The sequence below is a fragment of the Bubalus kerabau genome, chromosome 4, assembly GCF_029407905.1.
Source record: "Bubalus kerabau isolate K-KA32 ecotype Philippines breed swamp buffalo chromosome 4, PCC_UOA_SB_1v2, whole genome shotgun sequence".
Taxonomy (NCBI): domain Eukaryota; kingdom Metazoa; phylum Chordata; class Mammalia; order Artiodactyla; family Bovidae; genus Bubalus; species Bubalus kerabau.
In genome coordinates, this window is record NC_073627.1 from 104,987,308 (window position 1) to 105,008,862 (window position 21,555).

General features: G+C 38.9%; 1 long non-coding RNA gene across 1 annotated transcript; it reads left to right on the forward strand.

The window, feature by feature from the left end:
* Positions 1-1,573: 1,573 nt before the first annotated feature.
* LOC129651567 (uncharacterized) lies at positions 1,574-20,220 on the forward strand. The gene is made up of 4 exons (XR_008714201.1): positions 1,574-1,803; positions 10,009-10,144; positions 10,450-10,558; positions 19,616-20,220. It is a non-coding gene; the product is annotated as an uncharacterized LOC129651567 (long non-coding RNA).
* The last annotated feature ends 1,335 nt before the right edge of the window (positions 20,221-21,555 follow it).

Below are 21,555 nucleotides of genomic sequence, written 5' to 3' on the forward strand. Positions count from 1 at the left end.
AGAAAGGCATCCCTGGGGCTGATGCTCTTAAAAGACTCCTCATCATCTGCATAAACCAGAATCCTTATTAAGAACCATTCTCACCTAGCAAATCCAGCAAGCTGGATAATTCCTCTAAGGGCCTACTCTCCTTCACTGCCAAGATCTAATCAAGCCAGCCTGGGTTCTGATACCTCAGGGGTCAGAATTAAAGTCACAGGGGAATAAAGGAAATTCAAAATGCAAGCTTTCTTCCCAAGTGTCTCTTTCAATACAATGTGGATTATAAAAAAGCACTTCGTAATTATAAAAACGTAATAGTTCTCTGAAGTGGTATATAACTAAAAAAAAAAAAAAAAAAAGACAGATAGAAATGCTACTAATGTGTCAAAAATCTGTGCAAATAAAACAAATTACAAACTATCTTAGCCTCAATATCTATCCCCAGTTAAAGGCATAACTTTCCAAATTTCTTTTGTAAATCTCATTAATTCACTTATCAGAGAGTTATTGAGCATTTGTTATGTGTCAGATCTGGTCTGGGCCTGGGGATACAAGGTTGAAGGAGAAAAAAGAGCTTACTATTTAGTGGAGGAGGCAATTCTACTTATAAAATTAATAGAGGATGTTGTAGAAGCACAGACAAAGAGTACTCTGTCTTGCAGGAATGGGATGAATTTCCTGAGTAAGGGAGACCTGAAATCAATGATTAAGGGCAAGACAGAAGCTGTTGTGGGCAGGAGAGGTAATGAATTAGAAATGGGAGCTGATAGAGATGAGAGAGGAGAAGACACTGGCACCCCACTCCAGTACTCTTGCCTGGAAATCCCATGGACAGAGGAGCCTGGTAGGCTGCAGTCCATGGGGTCACTAAGAGTCGACACGACTGAGCAACTTCACTTTCACTTTTCACTTGCATGCATTGGAGAAGGAAATGGCAACCCACTCCAGTGTTCTTGCCTGGAGGATCCCAGGGACGGGGGAGCTTGGTGCGCTACCCCTATGGGGTATGGGGTCTATCTGTCTATGGGGTCGCACAGAGTCGGACATGACTGAAGCGACTTAGCAGCAGCAGAGATGAGAGAGGGGCTTCCTAAGTGGCTCAGTGGTCAAGGATCCCCCTGCCAAGCAGGAGATGCAAGTTTGATCAATGGATCAGGAAGATCCCCTGGAGAAGGAAATGGCAACCCTCTCCAGTATTCTTGCCTGGAAAATCCCATGGACAGAGGAACCTGGCAGGCTATAATCTACGGGGTCACAAAAGAGTCAGACATAACTTACCAACTAAACGATAACAACAGCAACAGAGATAAAAAGAAGTAGACAGGTGTGAGAGTTAAAGATGAGGTAAAACGGATGAGATTTGATGGCTACACAGTATGGTGTGGGCAGGGAGGAGGCGGGGTTTGGTTCTGACAGAGGTTGGTGGCATTCACTGTGACAGGCAATATAGGAGGAGCACAACTAGGAGCGATTATGAAACATTGAGTGAGCTATGTTTCTACATGGTAGAGGAGAGAGAAGAGGGAGGGAGAACAAGGGGTAAGGAAAAGGGGAAAGGTAGAAAAACTGAAGACTGATGACCCCAGGTTAGTGACATCACTACTGACCACAGAAGCTAGAGGGAAAAACGAAGACGGCTCCAAACATACACCTGCCTATTCTTATTACAGTCAGCTGGTTACTGACTCTACACCTTTATACCTGAAGACCTAAATGATTCCATTTGCCTAGGTTGGAAGCAAGTCAAGTGGCCTGCAGAAAATTTTGGTAAAACCATCTTCTTGGCCCAGTTCTCCTGGACCCACCACTCATGGAAAGGAGGTATGATAATCCAAAAAGAAAAACAGAAAAAGAGGGATTCTCTGGCCACCTTGGAGTTACAGCCCATAGACCTTCATTTCTTTAGTTCTTACTTTGTTGTCTAAGGGTCGCTATAGGATACACTTCTTCCTCGAATAGAGGCTTTGGGCCCCTCTCAGTGCAGCAGCATGTAGGGAACCAGATGACCAAGAGACAAGCCAAAGTAGATTAGTGTGCCACAAATAGGCTGGATGAAGCAAACTAATGCCAACAGTTCAAGAAAAACTGTTGGACTCAAAGGAATGGGAATAGTATAGAGAGAAAGAACATCATCCTAACTCCCATATAGGGAAAGGCCTTTATAACTCTCAATTTAAACTGTCTCAATCCATTTGATTTGTGCAGTAAAACTAGCTGGAGTATAAATAAAAATGTTCAGTTCCTAGAGGCATTTGACAAGTCCCAGAAGTGGAAAAACCAATCACATTTCTACTTTTGACCTCCTGACAGCAGACCTAGGTAGATGGAAGTAAAGAAGGCCTGGTATCTAATTCAGAGCACCCAATCAGAGTCCCACTGGGAAAGGGCTCAGGACAGACAGTGGGGTGTTTCTGAGGGGAAGGAAAAAAAAAAGGTAGCCTTGCATCCAGATGTGGAGACAGTGTTAATTCAAAGTAGATGTGGATAGAGAAGTATGGTTGTTGTTGTTGTTTTTTAATCCTACTACCTTCTGAACTCTGGAGACGTTGGTCCAAACACCACTGAAAATTATTCCTTAATCACTAAAAGATTCAGATTATTGAAATGCTTGATGAGTCAATGAGTGCTATTTCCTAGGAAATTTATAGAGTGCCTCTCCGTAAACTACCAGACCTTAAACAGGCTTAGTCATGGGTTCATGGGCTAGTAAAGAATTGTATGATCTATGGCTTCTCAGAGTCTAGAGCAAATAACAGGTGCTCTCTGTGCTAGGTTTGACACAAGGAAAGTAGAGTAATGGCCTGCCAGGTTCGGACCAGTGTTCCTTCCTCAAGTTTTTTTTTTTTTTTTTCTAGCACTTCTCTGTGCAATTAACCCAACACAGAAAGTGAATCCTTTCAAGATGAGCTTCTAGACAGACCTTTGCCATTTTCCTCTAAGAAACTATCCTTTGCCAACTTTTTCTAAGAGAACATATTAATCTATTTCAGGGAACCAGAAAAGACAGCTGGGGAAGGGGTAGATGTAGGACGGCCTTCAAAGTAGGTCCAGACTCAGAGTCAGAAAGAAGGCCGTCACTTTTCGAGTTATCAGTTTTCTCACCTAAATGTCTGCACTAGACTACTAATTTAGGGTCCCCGGAGTTGTACTACACAGGGGCCTTGGAACGATGCTGTTGCTATGACTGAGAATAAAAGCTGACTCTAAGCTTCCCAGAAGCCAGTGTAAAGAGGAAAGCTTGGTAAGAATTGTATGTAGTTAGCTGAGAGAAAGAATTGGGAAATGTCCGAAAGGCAAGAGTTTTTCCTAGTACTGAATTCTGAGACAAATTCTTTACAGGATACCCTACACAGGGACACTGAGTGATTTATTGGAGTTGTTTTGCAAGTGCAAAAGCTGAAATAAAGCTGTTTTATCTTGTAGTAACCACTGATTAAAGTAGAAAGTATAATATTCAAATTTAGTTCAGTAAAAGAGATTCTCTTTGGAGTTGAGCTGAGTTGGACCAAGTTAATAGCCTTTCAGGAGTTGGACTTGCCTCAAAGACAGAATTTAAAGTTAATGTAGAAAAATGGATAGACAGTATGTCCTTTGAGTTCTATTTCCTAAATCCATTTCTCTCAAAGGGGGTTTTGATAAAAGCTGTGAAGACCCAGATTATTCTCTCTAGCAAAATCCTGGAGTGCTGAAGGTATACCAGGATCAGAAAATTATATCCTGTGAGCTTATATGACCATAATATAGCCCACTAACCATTTTTGTATGGCCCATGAGGAAATAAATTTTTTCCACATTTTTAATAGCTGGGAAAAAAATCAAAAGAAAAATATTTTGTGACATGCGAGAATAATATGAAATTCAAATTTCAGTTTCTATAAGTAAAGTTTTATTGAAACACAGCCACTGATACATTTACATTTTGTCTTAGAAGGAGTGTTATGACAAACCAAGACAGCATATTAAAAAGCAGAGACATCTCTTTGCCAACAAAGACCCATATAGTCAAAGCTGTGGTTTTTCCAGTGGTCATGTACAGTTGTGAGAGTTGGACCATAAAGAAGGCAGAGCCCTGAAGAATTGATGCTTTTGAATTGTAGTGCTGGCAAAGACTTTTGAGAGCTTCATGGATTGCAAGGAGATCAAACCAGTCAATCCTAAAGGAAATCAATCCTGAATATTCATTGGAAGGACTGATACTGAAGCTCCAATTCTTTGGCCACCTTATACAAAGAGTTAACTCATTGAAAAAGACCCCCATGCTGGGAAAGACTGAAGGCAAAAGGAAAAGGGGGTGGCAGAGGATGAGATGGTTAGATAGCATCACTGACTCAATGGACACGAATTTGAGCAAACTCTGGGAGATAGTGAATGAAGAAGGAGCCTGGTGTGCTGCAGTCCATGGCATCACAAAGAGCTGGACACGACTTAGCAGCTGAACAACAAACAACTTGCTTCATACTGCAACATGAAGTAGTTGCTACAGAGACTATGTGGCCTGCAAATTTTAAAATATTTACTACATGGCCCTTCACAGAAAAATTTTGCCAACATCTGGGATATACTTCTGATTGATGACAAACATCTAAGTTCTTGAGATCAGACAAATAAACTATAGGATTTGCTAGTGGGAGCCATTGTTGGATGACTAGGCCCAAAACAATTTAGACAGAACTAGAATTTTCTTAAGTTTCATTTACTCTTTTACCATTTAATGGTGGCTTTCCTCCTGTGTGTATAGATGAGAAAAGGAATCTCAGATATTAAGTGGTGGAACAAACAGATTTCCAGAAAAGATGGCACAACAAAGGAGGACTATGGACTCTTCACTGGCAACATTACTGAAATCAATAAAAATACAGGAAAACCCATAAATTTACCAAACATGTAACCAAATATAAGACAGCACTGTGGATACTTCCAGTCTTATGGGAGATTGATCTTATGCCATAGACTTCAAACTTTGGTTGGTAACCAAGGAAAAAACAGAAGCATAGCACTGAGGAAAAGTAAGTCAACAGCATCATAAGAACTCATTAATCATCCTCAATTTGTAAATAAAGTGAGCAATGAATAAACAGTCCTAGGAAAAGTCCAAGTCACAGTTTGCAAGGACAGGAAGGTCTTGTTGGGCCTTCCCATTTTCCAGGGTGCTGTGCTGAGTCAGAGGAATGAGTAAGAGCCCTTGGAAGTAGGATATACCACAGGCCAAGTGAAGTGAGCTATTTGGTCTTACTCTTCTGAGGTTCTACAAAATCTCAGAGGACATATAAGAACCCAAATAAAGACAGTACTTAGTCCAGACTAGCCCATGCCTTCCTCATATCCATATCCACACTCCTAGTTTTCAGAGAAGTGAATAGACAGCAACATGTTGCTCCTAAAAGAGGTAAAATGAGAAAGATAATCTATTCCTAGTGAAGGTGGAAACACTGACAATTTGAATTGATGACATGAAGGAAAAGATCATCAGAGTTAATGCCAAAGAAAAATACAAAGAAATTAAGAAAATTAAGACTAAAGATGATAGATCAAGATAAAAATGACTGTCAACTTTAGGGAACACAATTGAGTTAGTCTCAAAAAACTCTTCAGCAATATAAAGAGAACAAAACTGATAAAATCTAAGGACAGGATAACCCAGAAATATCACAGGCTGCAAAGGTGTTGTTTAAACAGGCAGATATCATTTCTCAAAATTTTAGAGAACTCAGATCACATCAAATCCATAAAACTCTTCTTGAAAAAACTACTTAACTATGTAGTCCAGCAAACAAAAGTTGAATCAAACTAAATTTAGGAATGGAAAAGTCATGCTAGGGACTACCCTGGTGGTCCAGTGGTTAAGAACTTGCCTTCCAATGCAGGGGACATGGGTTCAATCCCTGGTGGGGGAACTAAGATACCACATACCACAGGGTGACTAGAGAGCCTGTGTGTTGCAATGAAAGATCACACATGATGCAATGAGCTTCCCACGTGCTGTAATAAGACCCACCCAATGCAGCCAAATAAATAAATTAATTTTTAAAAAGTCATAGTAAAAGGGTAAATGGTGATCATAGAAGTCTTTTATATGTAAAGACTGAACAGTGGTGATCATTTTGTAACATATAAAAAATCAAGTCACTGTGCACCTGAACTGAAATCGTACACCTGAAACCAATATCGTAAGTTAATGATACTTCAACAGAATTTTTAAATTAATTAGCTTTTTAAATTCTTAGGAAAACAAAAAACAAACAGAGAAGACTAAACAACTGGGGGAATTATAATTGTAAGCCAGAATGCAAATGTTATAATTCTTAACAAAGTTAAAATACAGGGGCAACTGTGACAACCTAGAGGGGTGGGATAGGGTGGGATGCGGAGGGAAGTTCAAGAGGAAGGGGACATATGTATACCTATGGCTGACTCATGCTGATGTATGGCAGAAGCCGACACAATGCTGTAAAGCAATCATCTGTCAATTAAAACTAAGTACATTTTTTAAACACGTGAGCAGCAAAAATCAGAAGGTAAATGCAAAGGGAGGTGGGAGCAAATGTAAGCATTCATATTACCTCCTTCCCCTAACAAAGAATACATCTGTACTGTCTAAATTTAGGCATGTTTTATTTTACAAGTTAATTCAGTAATTTCTTCATAATTTCTTCTCTAAACCCTAGAGGGATTCTAGAAAATATTCCTTGTAGTGAAAAAAATCATTATCTAAAGGTTACCAACTCCTTAGTTTCTGTTGGATTTCCCTGGTGGCTCAGATGGTAAAGAATCCTCCAGCAATGTGGGAGACCTGGGTTTGATCCCTGGCTTGGTAAGATCCCCTGGAGAAGGGAACAGCTACCCACTCCAGCATTCTTGCCTGGAGAATTCCAAGGACAGAGGAGCCCAGTGGGCTACAGTCCGTGGGGTCACAAAGAGTCAGACACGACTGAGCAACTTTTGCTTTCGTTTCTATTGCTTTTGTTATTTTTTTTTAAATTAAAGCATAATTTATAGTGTGATTTTATGTATCATTCAAGTAAAATTAAACAGTAATACTATTTATAACACAAATATATGCATAGTTAAACTCCACAGAATAACATGTATTTACTTCTGTCTGTCCTTTTCTGTTTCTCACCCACATGCAGAGAGAGAGAGATTTGAAAATAAGTTAACCAAATGCCACCCCATTTGGGGATAAGAGTGAATTATTGTTTTTGTTTCTTCTTATAGTTCTATGTTTCTCACCTTTTATGCATTGTTTTAGTCACTTTTAAAATTTACATACAGTAAAATTGACCATTTCTGTTATACCGTTCTTTGAGTTCAGAAAAATGCATAGTCATGTAACTGCCATCAAAATTAAGACATGGAAGAGTTTCATCATCCCACAAACTTCCCTCTTGAGCCTCCCCTGCATTCAACCCCTCTTCCTACTCTCTGGCCCTCAAACCACTAATCCATTTTCTCTTCCTATAATTTTGGCTTTTCCATAATTTCTTCAGTTCAGTTCAGTCGCTCAGTCGTGTCAAACTCTTTGCCACCCCATGAATTGCAGCACGCCAGGCCTCCCTGTCCATCACCAACTCCCGGAGTTCACTGAGACTCACGCCCATTGAGTCAGTGATGCTATCCAGCCATCTCATCCTCTGTTGTCCCCTTCTCCTCTTGCCCCCAATCCCTCCCAGCATCAGAGTCTTTTCCAATGAGTCAACTCTTCGCATGAGGTGGCCAAAGTACTAGAGTTCAGCTCTAGCATCATTCCTTCTGAAGAAACCCCAGGGCTGATCTCCTTCAGAATGGACTGGTTGGATCTCCTTGCAGTCCAAGGGGCTCTCAAGAGTCTTCTCCAATACCATAGTTCAAAAGCATCAATTCTTCGGTGCTCAGCTTTCTTCACAGTCCAACTCTCACATCCATACATGACCACTGGGAAAACCATAGCCTTGACTAGACAGACCTTTGTTGGCAAAGTACTGTCTCTGCTTTTCAATATGCTATCTAGGTTGGTCATAACTTTCCTTCCAAGGAGTAAGGGTCTTTTAATTTCATGGCTGCAGTCACCATCTGCAGTGATTTTGGAGCCCCCCAAAAATAAAGTCTGACACTGTTTCCACTGTTTCCCCATCTATTTCTCATGAAGTGATGGGAAGTCAATTTTTTCACTCTCCTCTTTCACTTTCATCAAAAGGCTTTTTAGTTCCTCCTCACTTTCTGCCATAAGGGTGGTGTCATCTGCATATCTGAGGTTATTGATAGTTCTCCCTGCAATTTTGATTCCAGCTTGTGCTTCTTGCAGCCCAGCATTTCTCATGATGTACTCTGCATATAAGTTAAATAAGCAGGGTGATAATATACAGCCTTGACGTACTCCTTTTCCTATTTGGAACCAGTCTGTTGTTCCATGTCCAGTTCTAACTGTTGCTTCCTGACCTGCATATAGGTTTCTCAAGAGGCAGGTCAAGTGGTCTGGTATTCCCATCTCTTTCAGAATTTTCTACAGTTTCTTGTGATCCACACAGTCAAAGGCTTTGGCATAGTCAATAAAGCAGAAATAGATGTAATTCAGAATGTGTCTTTGAGTCTGACTTCTTTCACTTACCATAACCTATTTGAGATTCAAGCACACTGTTGTATTAGCAGTTTGTTCATTTTTAGTGCTGATTTTCATTGTATGGATATTCCACAGTTAGTTAATCCATTTACCAGTTCAAGAACATTTGGGTTGCTCCTATTTCTGTGATCATGAATTAAAACGCTGTAAACATTAATGTACAGGTTATTGTGTGAATGTAAGTTTTCTTTTCTCTTGAATAAATACCTAAGAGTGAGAATGCTAGTTCACATGGTAAAAATGTTTCATCTTATAAGGAATTGACAAACTGTTTTCCAAAGTGGTGGTGGTGTTATTAAGTCGCTCAGTTGTTTCCAACTCTCTGCAACTCTTTCCAAAGTGGCTGTACCATTTTTATTTATCCCCATTAGCAACATATGAGAGTTCTGTTTGTTCTGTGTTCTCATTATCATTTACTACTGTTAGTTATTTGTGTGTGTGTGTTTAATTTTTAGCTATACTATAAAACAAGTGCACAGTGGCATCTCATGGTTTCAATTTGCATTTTGCTGAGCCTGAATTTTTTTAAAGTGTCATTTTAGAAAAAATTATTGATACTATTAAAGAACGGGTAGATCATAAAAAAAAGATTTAGAGTTTTCCCCCAAAAAAGTTATAAGATATTATCACAGTGTTTGCTTTGCCGTGTGGTGTATAGTTAAGCTGTGCTTAGTATCTCAGTCATGTCCAACTCTTTGCAACACTACAGACTATAGCCTGCCAAGCCCCTCTGTCCATGGGCTCTGTCCCTAGTGCCATATTATCTTTTCCTCTAGATATTGTATTTTCCTCAAGATAGTGTTCCAGTTCTGCCACTTTGTTACACTGAAATCTGATTTCCCAAGATTTTGATGCTTTATCCAAAACAATGGGGATTTGGATGACATCAACAGTTCTCAACTTTGCCTGAATATTAAAACCACCTGGAAAGATTAAAAAATCCTGATGCCCATACCACACCCAAACCAGAAATTAAACTGTATCAGAATCTCCAAGGATGGGACCCAAATGTCAGTATTTTAAAGCTTCTTAAGTGATCCTATGGGCAACCAAGGTTGGGAACTGCTCAAGTAATCTTTAAATTTTTTCAAATCCCCAAATGCTAATAGTCTAATTTGAGCATTCTCAGGCATATCTGAATTCGGCCCCCTCTACTGGAGTCAGATAATTCTCTGTTGGGGTGGGTGGGTGAGGGCTCTCTTGTGCAACCCTTGTTTCTACCCACCCCATGCAAGTAGCACACTCCCACCTTATGCTGTGACAACCAAAAATGTTTCTAGGCACTGCAAAATGTTCCCTGGGGGCAAAATCACCCTCAGTTAACCACTGCTCTACTGCACGCCCCAGTAAATCAAACACAATTCAGTAGCATTTAAAAGCTTTTATAATTCATAGCAACATTCTCCTCTGTGTTTTATCCTATCTACCAGTGTCTTCAACTCAAATTTTTGTTAAACGAAGAAACTCTATTTCCAGACGTTAATTTTGATGTTGCATTGCCAACAACCAGCAGAGGGCACCTCTAAAGATTGACTGATACGTCTCATTTCTTCTGAGCTCCTGTGGGTGAGTGGTAAAATAAAGGCACGAGCAGACGGCCTGGCCCCACAGGCCCTGTTTGTGGGACAAGAGAAGGATACGGAGGGAGACAGGGCTGAGGGCTGAAGAAGAATCTGAGGAGAGAAAAGATAATACAAGAGAGCCAGGGAGTTGGCAGGCCAAGCAGTCAGATGCGGGCCACTGAACTGGAAATTCATTCCAGAAATTAAAAAGGTTTCCAGCTTCGTAGAGAGCTGAAGTCACTTTCAGTTTCCTGGAAAGGACTGAAGAGGGTATGGAAAACACCTAAATGCCTTCCTCTTTCTGCCTAGACTAACCCAGCTGCCCATGAAAAGGAGCAAGTGAGGAAAGCATGGACGTCTTCTTCCTACCTGCGACCTTGTGAGAGAGCCCAAGATATTATGTTGAAGCTGCCACCATGTATCACAATTTAAAAGTGCTTTAAAAAATTCCACTCAGGGAATACCATCTGGGTTTCTGGAGGGTCTAAAAGTTCCATGAGGTCCTCTCTCCAGACTCCTGTCACACTAGCTTTGCTCATTCACTCAGTCTTCTTGTGAGCCATGAACTCTTTTAAAAATAGGTCTTCTAAAGCCAGCTTTGATTACACACCCCATCTCATTTACCAGCAGGCTTGATGTTCCCTCTGGCTTGCTTTTTTCTGACAACAACTTTGTAAACTCCTTTCAGAGGAGGCTTGGCCTCCTCTCAGTAGTTCTAGCCTGGCTAGAACTCAAATGGCTCAAATAGTTCTAGCCTGACACCTCTCTATCTTTGGGCAAAATCAGAGGGTACTCATCTTACAGACACAAGAGCCACCTAAGGGAATGTCCTTTTTTATTTGTCAAGAAAAAATTTAAATAATGCATATGCAAAGGAAACTTAGATGTATATTACTATGTAAAAGAAGCATCTTTAAGAGTCTCTCTCTATTTGAATACAATTATCTTTGGAGGCAACAGATATTAAACTTTAAATTATTCTTTGGAATAGAATTTAAAATACAGAGTAAGAACTTGGGCTCTGGAATCCAGCAGGCTAGGGGTGAGCACTCGTCCTGGAACCTACCAACTGTGTGACCTTCAGTATACTATTTAATATCTTCAGGTGTCAGTCGCCATCACTAAAAAATGGGGATCATAATAATGTAATTTAACTCAGTTATTTTGTGAGGGTTAAATTAGGTAACGCATATAAACTCCTTAGGAAACACTCTGGGTCACATAGCATGCATTTTTGATTCCTGTATCTAAGAACCTTGTAATAATGTCTTTTAAATATACATTCCAGTGTTCTTGCCTGGAGAATCCCAGGGACGGGAGAGCCTGGTGGGCTGCCGTCTATGGGGTCGCACAGATTCGGATACAACTGAAGTGACTTAGCAGCAGCAGCAAACATACACTGGGTTTTAAAAATCTTAAATTCTTCATGACCATTATGATCTCTGAAGTATGTTTATTTGCCAGTTTCAACATATATTCAGTTCAGTATAAATGTCCCTGAAAAGAGTAATAAAATATTAAAGTAGTCCATTATCCTATTTTATAGACTAATAAAGTTAATTCCAGAGACATTAAGGGCTGGACCCAAGAAGGTACAGCTGATCTCAGGGCTGGGAGAACTTCTATTCTTTAAATAAAATATTGGAAATTTGGTTCTGAATCCATTCTTAAGCCAACTTTTTATTCTGAATGTAGTTCATCCCAATTTAATAACATCACTTGTTTCACAGATGGCAAATCTTGGTAAATTATAAACTAGAAGTTTTGAGGTCAGTTGGGCCCAGATTTGAATGTTGATTCTGCCTCTTAAAGTAAAAGATAACTGTGGCCTTGGGTTGAGCCTAGTACCAGCATACAGTCAATGATTAATATTGGTTGGTAAAACACAAATTAATATTGTGAAGAGTATTGGGCTTTCCTTATTCATATTTTTTAGTAAGAATAGAGCAGAATATAAATATGCCCAAGAGTGGATTGTTTATGCCTAAAATCTAAAAGACACTGGAGAGAAAATATTAACACTTTTGAGACAAAAGCTGGGGATAGACATTAAAGGACAGTCCAAATGAATGATTATATAATTTGGGAGGGATATAGATTATCATTTATTTAGAAGTTATAACACACTTTGAGTGTCTTACACTCTACAAATGAATAGATTGATAAAATAGGAGGCTTTCCTGGTACAAACACTGCAATATTGGAAAGATTTGTCTTTGGGCTCCATTTCAGTATATTTTTCCATTTGCTGTGCAGAGACCTGGGCCAGACGATATCTTATTCTTTCTCTGGGAAGAATGCCAGATATTTCAACACACTATTTTCAGTAGCTTCATGGCACCTCAACTACGACTTTCAGCTGGCCTAGTTGGTCATAATGTGGTAGAGGGACATCACTAAAACAGCAAAGAAAGAGAACACACACTCAATGTCCACACTTGGTTAATTATGGCTAATTTAATTAGAGTACATCCAGGGAATGTCATGCAGCCCTTAAAAGAATAACATAGATCTATCTGTGCTACTATGGAAAGACGTCAGTAATAAATGTTCTGGGGTCTAGGGCCACTCCTCTCAGTCCTAACCTCAGCTGCAGCTATGGGGACAGTTTCCATGCATGTTGAAGGCTACCCAACTCAAGTAACAGCTGCAGTTTCAAGCTCTCTTCCAGAGCTTTTGTCAAAGCTGAGAAGCTTTCTCAGCCCTCCCAGAGTAGACCAGAAGAGCAGGGGAATTAACCTCTTGAGGCAACCCTTAGCAAATGGGGTTGCCTTCTGTGTTTTAGAGGGACAATTCTGAAGTGTGTTCTACATGGAGACTCTAAGATAGAGTCTCCATGAAACTGGTCCCCGGGTCCATTGAACTAGTCAGTCCAAAGATCCTGGTTTGTATTGGTTTGCCCTCCTCTATAATATTCTTTCTAATATTTCATTCTGGCTCCTTGGAATTAAAAGAAAGAAAGAGAGAAAGGGAGGGAGGAAGAAAGAAGAAAAGAAAGAAAGGGAGAGAGACAGAAAGGGATGGAAGGAAAGAGGGAGGAAAAAGGAAAAGACACAACTACCTACATCCATGTCCTTTACTCAGATTCTTTGGGGGGAGGGGAGAAATCTCAATAAATTCTCCCAAATTTCAATAAATCTTCCCAAATCTCAATAAATTCTCCCAAATTTCTGAAAAAAATCAAGATGATGTTCACTGGAAGAAGGTGTGAATCAAGCTGCATAATTGGATACATGGTTGTTCCCATTTGTGTGGAAAAAAACACAACAAAACTGTGATATGCATATATGATTATATATACTTAGAAATAAGATAAAAGCTATGGAGGGAATCACACCACACTGCGACAGTGTTGCCTCTGAGACTGAGATAGTTAAAGAAAAAGGAGGAGACTTGCCATTTAATTTTTATACACTTCCGTATTATTTCAACATTTAAAGAATGTTACTTTTGTAATTAAAAAATAAGTTAAAAGGCAGAGGAAGTAGTAGTTTCTGTGTTCTTGAAGCATCTAGCTTCCCCTTCAAGCCATAAGGTGTATTGTAGAAAAAGGAGTAACCACACAGACATATGACCACTTCTCTTTAAGACACAGCTGCTGAAAATCCCAACTGAAACCATCTTCACAGAAAAATCACACACTAGATAAAAATTCTTTTGGAAATACCCATCTAATGCAAGGTGAATTAACTTCTTCAGATTTAGTCTAGAGGCCTTCAGTGTAATAGAGAATATCTTTTTCTTTTTTTTCAAACTGAACTGCTTTAATAGTAGGTTAAACCTTATAAGAAACTGATGAACAATTCTCTGAAATGGTGGCACCATTTTGAGTTGTTTTTATTTAAGCTGTTCTGATTGGTTTTCTTATGAATTTTACTCTGACAACTAATGATATTTGAGTATCTTTTCACTCGATCATTCCTATATCTCCTTGAAAGTCTTACCAAGTCTTTTGCCTATTTTAAAATGGGCTTTTTGTTTCTATTGTGGATTTCTAGTTCTTTACACATTCTGGATACAAATCTTGTCGAATACGTACACCTCAAATATTTCCCCCAATCTGCGGTTTATTTATTCATTTTCTTAATGGTATCTTATTTTGGCTGCACAGTGAAGCTTGTAGGATCTTAGTTCACCTACGAGTGATGGAACTTGGGCCCCAGCAGTGAAAGTACTGACCACCAATGAATTCCTGTTAATGCTATCTTTTGATGATCAGAATTTTTTTTTAATAAAGTGAAATTTATCAATTTTTTAAATTTTATGATTTGAAACATCTTTCCATGTTTTTTTAGAGGCTTTCTAGTTCTGATTTTATATTTAGGTCTATAAGTTATTCATCTATTTATATCCATACAAGTTATCCATCCTAGTCTATGTATAGGAAGACTGCTCTGGCTCATGCATCTTTATGACTCCCATGAGAACATTCCCACATTTCTGGAGGATAAAAGGCACATGAAGTACACTAAATTACACCAGTCATCCCAGCCAAGAATATTCTAGAGGAGGCTGGTGACCTCCAACAAATATAAGTAAGCACAGCCAAGATCACCTAAGCTTAACCTGAATCAGGTAACTACATAGTCACCTACAGCTACATAAATGCTTATTTTGAATGCTTATGAGATCCATCATTCTTTTTCCTGAAACATATTTGTGTCAATAGAAAATAGATACCTAGAAGTGTGGTACTATATAACAAAAACTAAAATTATGGCACTTAGCTTCAGAAATGGGACCTATGTTTTGTGATGGAAAAATATTTGGTAAAAGCACAGCTATGATAACTTAGAAGACAGAAGATGTACCCAATGAACATTGGGACTTGAGCAAAGAGATTTTTAGGAATATTGAAAGTATCAAATGGTTCTTACTAGCTGCTGCAGATAAATAAGCCACCTCAAGAAAGAGAAGAACTCGGAAAAGACCTGGCCAGTTTTCAGGAAGAATTTATATAGAATCTAGTAGGGCCAGAATTTGCTAAGTTGCAAAGTGAAATTGTTTTTCATGTGTAGCTTTTCAAGGCAGTAAATGGGTTTCAAATTAAGAAATAGCCTCAGGATACAGGTCAAATCAAGGATGGGGCTGTGAAATTTTTGTTGGGACCTCAGAAAGATGCGAGGTAATACAGAGTAGATGCCTCAGTGGGACAAAAATGTACCTGGGCCTCCCAGCAGCCTGGTATGACATTCCCAAATTAGCACTGATTCAGTCCAAAAGAGTGGTATGTCCCCAGAAGAATCTACGGTGTGTTTTTCAAAACATGGAGTTAAGTCTAGTTATATACAACACAAGTTACTGAGACAGTTGTAATGGAAAAAGTAGCCACCAGGTAAAACTAAATATGATAGATACTATTCAAAATATGAAAAAGGCCTCTTGGCCTCCTTCACTAGACAGAAAGCAGACAGAAAAAAAATTGTTCAGAGAACACACTCTCTAACATCCTTTCCAGAAGAGGTCAAGGCAAGCAATGGAAAGTGTGGATGCCTATCAGAGAGCAGAGCCAGGAACTGTGGAGGAAATGACTTGCAAGCCATTTCCAGGTAGCAGAACCAGGGTCTAGTTAAAAAACAATTCTGGACTTTCCTGATGGTACAGTGGATAAGAATCTGCCTGCCGATGCAGGGGATGTGGGGTTCGATCCCTGTTCCGGGAAGATTCCACATGCTGCAGAGCCACTAAGCCCATGTGCCACAACTACTGAGCCCACACTCTAGAGCCTGTGCTCTGCAACAAGAGAAGCCACTGCAGTGAGAAATTCTCACACTGCAGCTAAAGATGATGTGGGAATGAGTGTGAAATGCAAGGCATTAAAAGAACTTCTCTGTCTAAGTTGTTGCCCCTAACTCGATTCAGTCATTATCTTGATCATCATCATCACCACCACCATTACCACAATTTCTCTAAGTGTTCAGTATGTAACAGGATTCTGCTAAATGTTTTACATATGTATTTTAATTAGTCCTTACAAAAGTCTTAAGAGGCAGGCAATATGATTCTCATTTTATACGTAAGAAAATTGAAGCTCAATTTCCCTCCTCTAATGTCACCAAATCCAGTTCTTCCCTTAAGTTTTGCCTCAGAAATCACTTCCTCTAGGAAGCTGTCATTGATCTCCAATTTGAGTTTGGTGGTGGTACCTCTAAATTCCTATGGTAACTTCTGCATCTTGATTATTACACTTATCACATTGTAAAACCAGGGTGATGTCTTTCTGTGTCCATATGGCTCTTCCAAGACTCTAACCTCCTATAGGGCACAAACTACGTAATATTCATCTTTGTAATCCTAGTGCTATGCACAGAACCTGGTATACAGCAGGTACACTACAGATATTTAACTGGTTTGTGGAAGAGGAAAGGCATGACAGGAATAATTATTAGGCCCAGAGCATACACATGCCTGAAACCACAAAATCCATGAAAGACCAACTAAAACCTCTTGATCTGATTAAATAGTTCAGAAACAACTAATTTTCCACCCCCCTCCTGTAGCATAGCAGGGATCTTCACAGGCATACTACCACAGATCAGAGGTCAGGGTCCCTGTGCTAGAGCTGTCTGGAAAATATTTATAGACTCTATCAAAGAGTCACTCTTGGTACCCTGGTCATTATCTGGCCCCGCCAGAGAAAAGAGGGATACTACACTATCTGGAGAGACTCCATTCACTGCATTTTGTAAGTTTAATAGCTTTTAATAGAAAAGTGGCCAATTATTCATTTGTCCCTGAAAAGGGGAAGGAATTTGAATACTGATTCTGTACCAGGCACTGCCCTACATATTTTTATTTCACTTAAAGACAAATATTGCTACAAACTCAGAGAAAGAGCTGATTGCATTAATTGTAGAAAATAGAACTGTTTTCAAATTTCCTGTCTTACCCTGGCCTGGAATTTTGTGGACTAGCATCGTGGGAGCAATTTATAACAGTAATCCATCACCAGACTGTAATTCTTTCTCTGACTTCATCTCTATACCAACTAAGTATGGTTTTAAATATCCAAGAGTTTGACATTTTCCTTTTTACTCTCCTTCTTACATATCCCTTAAATTGAGAAAGTCTGTGCCCATTTTCTCTGAATCTAAATTACATGTACCTCTCCTTTGTATTTTTCTCTGAGAGTTTTAGTTTAAAAAAAAAAAATTCTAGATGGCTATGCTTTTTAGAACGACATACCTGCAGATCATTTTATTGTTCCTAGCTTAATTTCTCAAGTCCAAGTTAATTTGGAACTAATTATTCTTCCCAGACTAAAGTATTTCCCATACTTAACTGGTCTTTCAAGGTTTTTTCCCCTATGCTGCTGCTGCTGCTGCTAAGTCATCTTACATAATTTTCTCTTTGAGTTACCAACTTTGTGCAAGACAGGAGTTCAGAAGTCTGGCTAATACATATATTACAAACTAGCTAATTCCTTTGGCTAACTGGATCTAAAATTACCTTAACTCTCCCCTTTGCAACAGAGAAACCACAGGGTGTTAGATGAAGCTGAGGAGCACATACAGTCCAATGGTAATCTAGTGAAAAATTAATCATGAATATCTTTTGTTCTTTTCCTTGATATTTTTTCTTCCTTAGAATTCTACCTTTACACTATTTAATAGATATGTCAAGAATTGTGTGTCATGTTGGAGGAGGGTAGTAATACACAAAGAAATATTTAATATACTCTTTTCCCAGATGAAAGAACTTAAAAAATTTAAAGCCTATGATAACTCAAAGAAATAAATGTTAAAAGGGATAAATATCTAATATCATCAATTGTCTTCCAAAGCAACACAAGAAAAGTCATCTTATCAAACAGAATGCACATTAAAGAGAACAAATAAATATTTATTTACATTTTACATTTTAATAACATTCTCTACCAGAGACACTTTTTTTTAAATTTATTTTAATTGGAGGCTAATTACTTTACAATATTGTGGTGGGTTTTGCCATACAATGACATGAATCAACCACGGGCGTATATGTGTTCCCTATCCCAAACCACCCTCCCACCTCCCTCCCCATCCCATCCCTCTGGGTTGTCCCAGTGCACTGGCTTTGAGTGCCCTGTTTCAGGCATCAAACTTGGACTGGGTGATCTATTTCACATATACATGTTCAATGCTATTCTCTCAAATCATCCCACCCTCGCCTCCTCCCACAGAGTCCAAAAATCTGTTCTTTATATCTGTGTCTCTTTTACTGTCTTGCATATAGGGTCGTAGTTACCATCTTTCTAAATTCCATATATATGTGTCAATATACTGTATTGATGTTTTTCTTTCTGCCTTACTTCACTCTGTATAATAGGCTCCAGTTTCATCCACCTCATTAGAACTGATTCAAATGTGTTCTTTTTAATAGCTGAGTAATATTTCATTGTGTATATGTACCACAACTTTCTTAATCATTTGTCTGCTGATAGACATCTAGGTTGCTTCCATGTCCTAGCTATTGAAAACAGTTCTGCAATGAACACTGGAAAACATGTGTCTCTTTCAATTCTTCTACCAGAGACATTTTTTAAAAACAGCACTTGGGATTCTCAAGCAATTAGAGCAAGGATAAAAAAACAATTAAACATGAAATAAATAAGTTAAATGATCCTCTAATTATAGAAATGGAGGAAGTTTTAACACTAGTTGTATCTTAGGGATCAACACCAAGATTACTTAATATTATATACATATATTAGTTATATATAACTCTTCTACTTGATGAAATGCAACTAGATGGGAATAAAGAAAGTAGTCTCAGGCTTTTACTCAAAATATATTTATTTAGGATGGTGGCCTCAAATAAATAAATTATAAGCTCATAAAAAGAAAAGAATCTGCATCTTTAATACTTAAAAAAAAAATCAGCTGCAAGTTTGCAGTCATTTTGCTTTGAGGCCAGAGATAAAAAAAAAATACAATAATAATAAATACTATTATTTGATGTTTTCATAAAGGTATTGAAAACAAGTACTTCCCTGGTGGTTCAGATGATAAAGAATCTGTCTGCAATGCAGGAGATGCAGGTTCAATCCCTGGGTCAGGAAGACACCTTGGAGAAGCAAATGGCAACCCACTCCAGTATTCTTGCCTGGAGAATCCCACGGACAGAGGAGCCTGGTGGGCTATGGTCCATGGGGTCACAAAGAGTCAGACATGACTGAGTGACTAATACTTTTACTTTTCACATTGAAAGAGAATATAACTTCATTTTTCCACAAAAACGTGATGCATTTGCCAAACCTGAATGGAAAGGACTCCTCAGCTGGCCTCTAACGCTATCCGGGCTTGAGTTTTTCTATCTAGGTTCAACTCCTGGCTCTGCTACTTAAAAGCTGTATGACCCTGTATGACCTTTGTGAAGGTTAAAAAACCTACCTTTGAGTGATACAATATGTGTTAAGCAACTAGCATAAAGCTTTGCACATAGAAAGCTGGTAATAAATATTAACAAATATTATTTTATAACTGCCTGTAACTAGGTGAGAGAACAAGGCACTATACTTGCGGTTCAGAAGAAGACAATGAAGAGGTGTGCCCAGAGAGAAAAGGAATGAGTTGAAGACTGCAAGGGAAGAGAGTGAAACAAAATGAAAAACCTGAATCAGTTCCAGTCTACCTTGGAAGAGAATCAGGAAAGCAGAGTAGAAAAAGCAATTCTAGAAATGGATGAGCTGAAGACCAAATTGGAAACCAAAATGAAAAACCAAGGGTGATGGTAAGATAACAGCAAGTGAGGTCTTAGGATTAGGACTCAGAAATCCAGGAGAAGGTGCATTAACAGCTTCCCTGCACAAAAAATAAAAATAATAATTCCTCTGAGGTAGTTCAACATTTACTGCTGTTGAAGGCACCAAACTCCAGTAGCTTTGAGTCCATAACAATTGCTACATCAAGGCATTTCATTTCATTTCATTTAGGTAACATAATTGAGTTAGAAAACATTTAGGGGAAAAATTTTTTTCATAGAAAAGGTATTAGAAATCTTCAATCTGCATATTAAATACAAAAATCCAGCCATGGTATTATATTTGAGTGGGTAAATAAATTTATTTACCAAACTGAGAATATTCAAATTGTATATAGATCAGGCTTCTCAAATTTTCTGTGATGAAAGGCCAGATTTCGTTTGATGCTTTGTTTTCCCAGTCAATTCTGGAACATTATATAGCCTAATTATATGTGTCAGACTACATAACTATAGGTGTTAGGTATGTGCTATGAGTAGTATGACGGAGAAGGCAATGGCACCCCACTCCAGTACTCTTGCCTGGAAACTCCCATGGATGGAGGAGCCTGGTAGGCTGCAGTCCATGGGGTCGCTAAGAGTTGGGCACAACTGAGCGACTTCACTTTCACTTTTTACTTTCATGCATTGGAGAAGGAAATGGCAACCCACTCCAGTGTTCTTGCCTGGAGAATCCCAGGGATGGGGGAGCCTGGTGGGCTGCCGTCTATGGAGTCGCACAGAGTCGGACACGACTGAATCGACTTAGCAGCAGCAGCATGAGTAGTATGCATAACACATGCAACTCACCAAGTGAATTCAACACCTCCTTTTGTCTCTCCTCTGTTCAAAAAACAGAGTCTACTGTCATATGCTTGATGTCCCAGAAATGTCACTTGATAAAAAAATTTCTAAATTTTAGACTGATAGTATACAGATTGGCACCAGTCTTTAGACCAACACTTGCAGACCTACTCTGGAGAGTTTTAAGCCAAATAATTGGGTCAAGCATAAGAGGTCAGAAACTCCTGAATTTTGAGGTATGTTGACCTCCAGTTCAAGAGGGCTAGCCAAATGCTTGTGTTCCGTCTTACTCCCAACATCAAGCAAGAATGATAGAAGAAATACAAACATAAAGATGATTTCAAGGCAAACATGGAAAGGAAAGGGGTATATTGTTAGACCTCCCCTAAGTGAGAAATTATTGGAAGATATAAAGCAGATTGATAGTGAAACCTACTAAGTCTAAAAGACAACAGAAAAGACACCCCCACCCCAAATTAGTTTCCCAATAGAACCTTGGAATGCCTCAAGATTAGAGAAAATAGGATGAGGGGGAAAGAGTGAGGTTTGAACTTGGTAATTTACTAATAGTGGTTGGTGAATAGTATTGATTACCTACAGCACTCATTTTCTCTTTCTTTCTGATGGAACCCCCATTTTGTTTCACTCCTCCAAACAGGGCATAGACCTGTGGGATGACCAACCCTTTCAGTTTCAAGGGTGGGAGACTTTGGTCTAAGTGCAGTCTCATGTCTCAGGTTTAGGAATAAGCATGTGACTAAGATATGGCCATTAAGACAAGTGGATATTTGCCAGACTGAAAAGTATGCAGACCTGACTATCAAAAATGCACAACCTACAACAAAAGGTTAGGATGAGATTAACATTGTATATAGAAAAAAACTGAGAAAC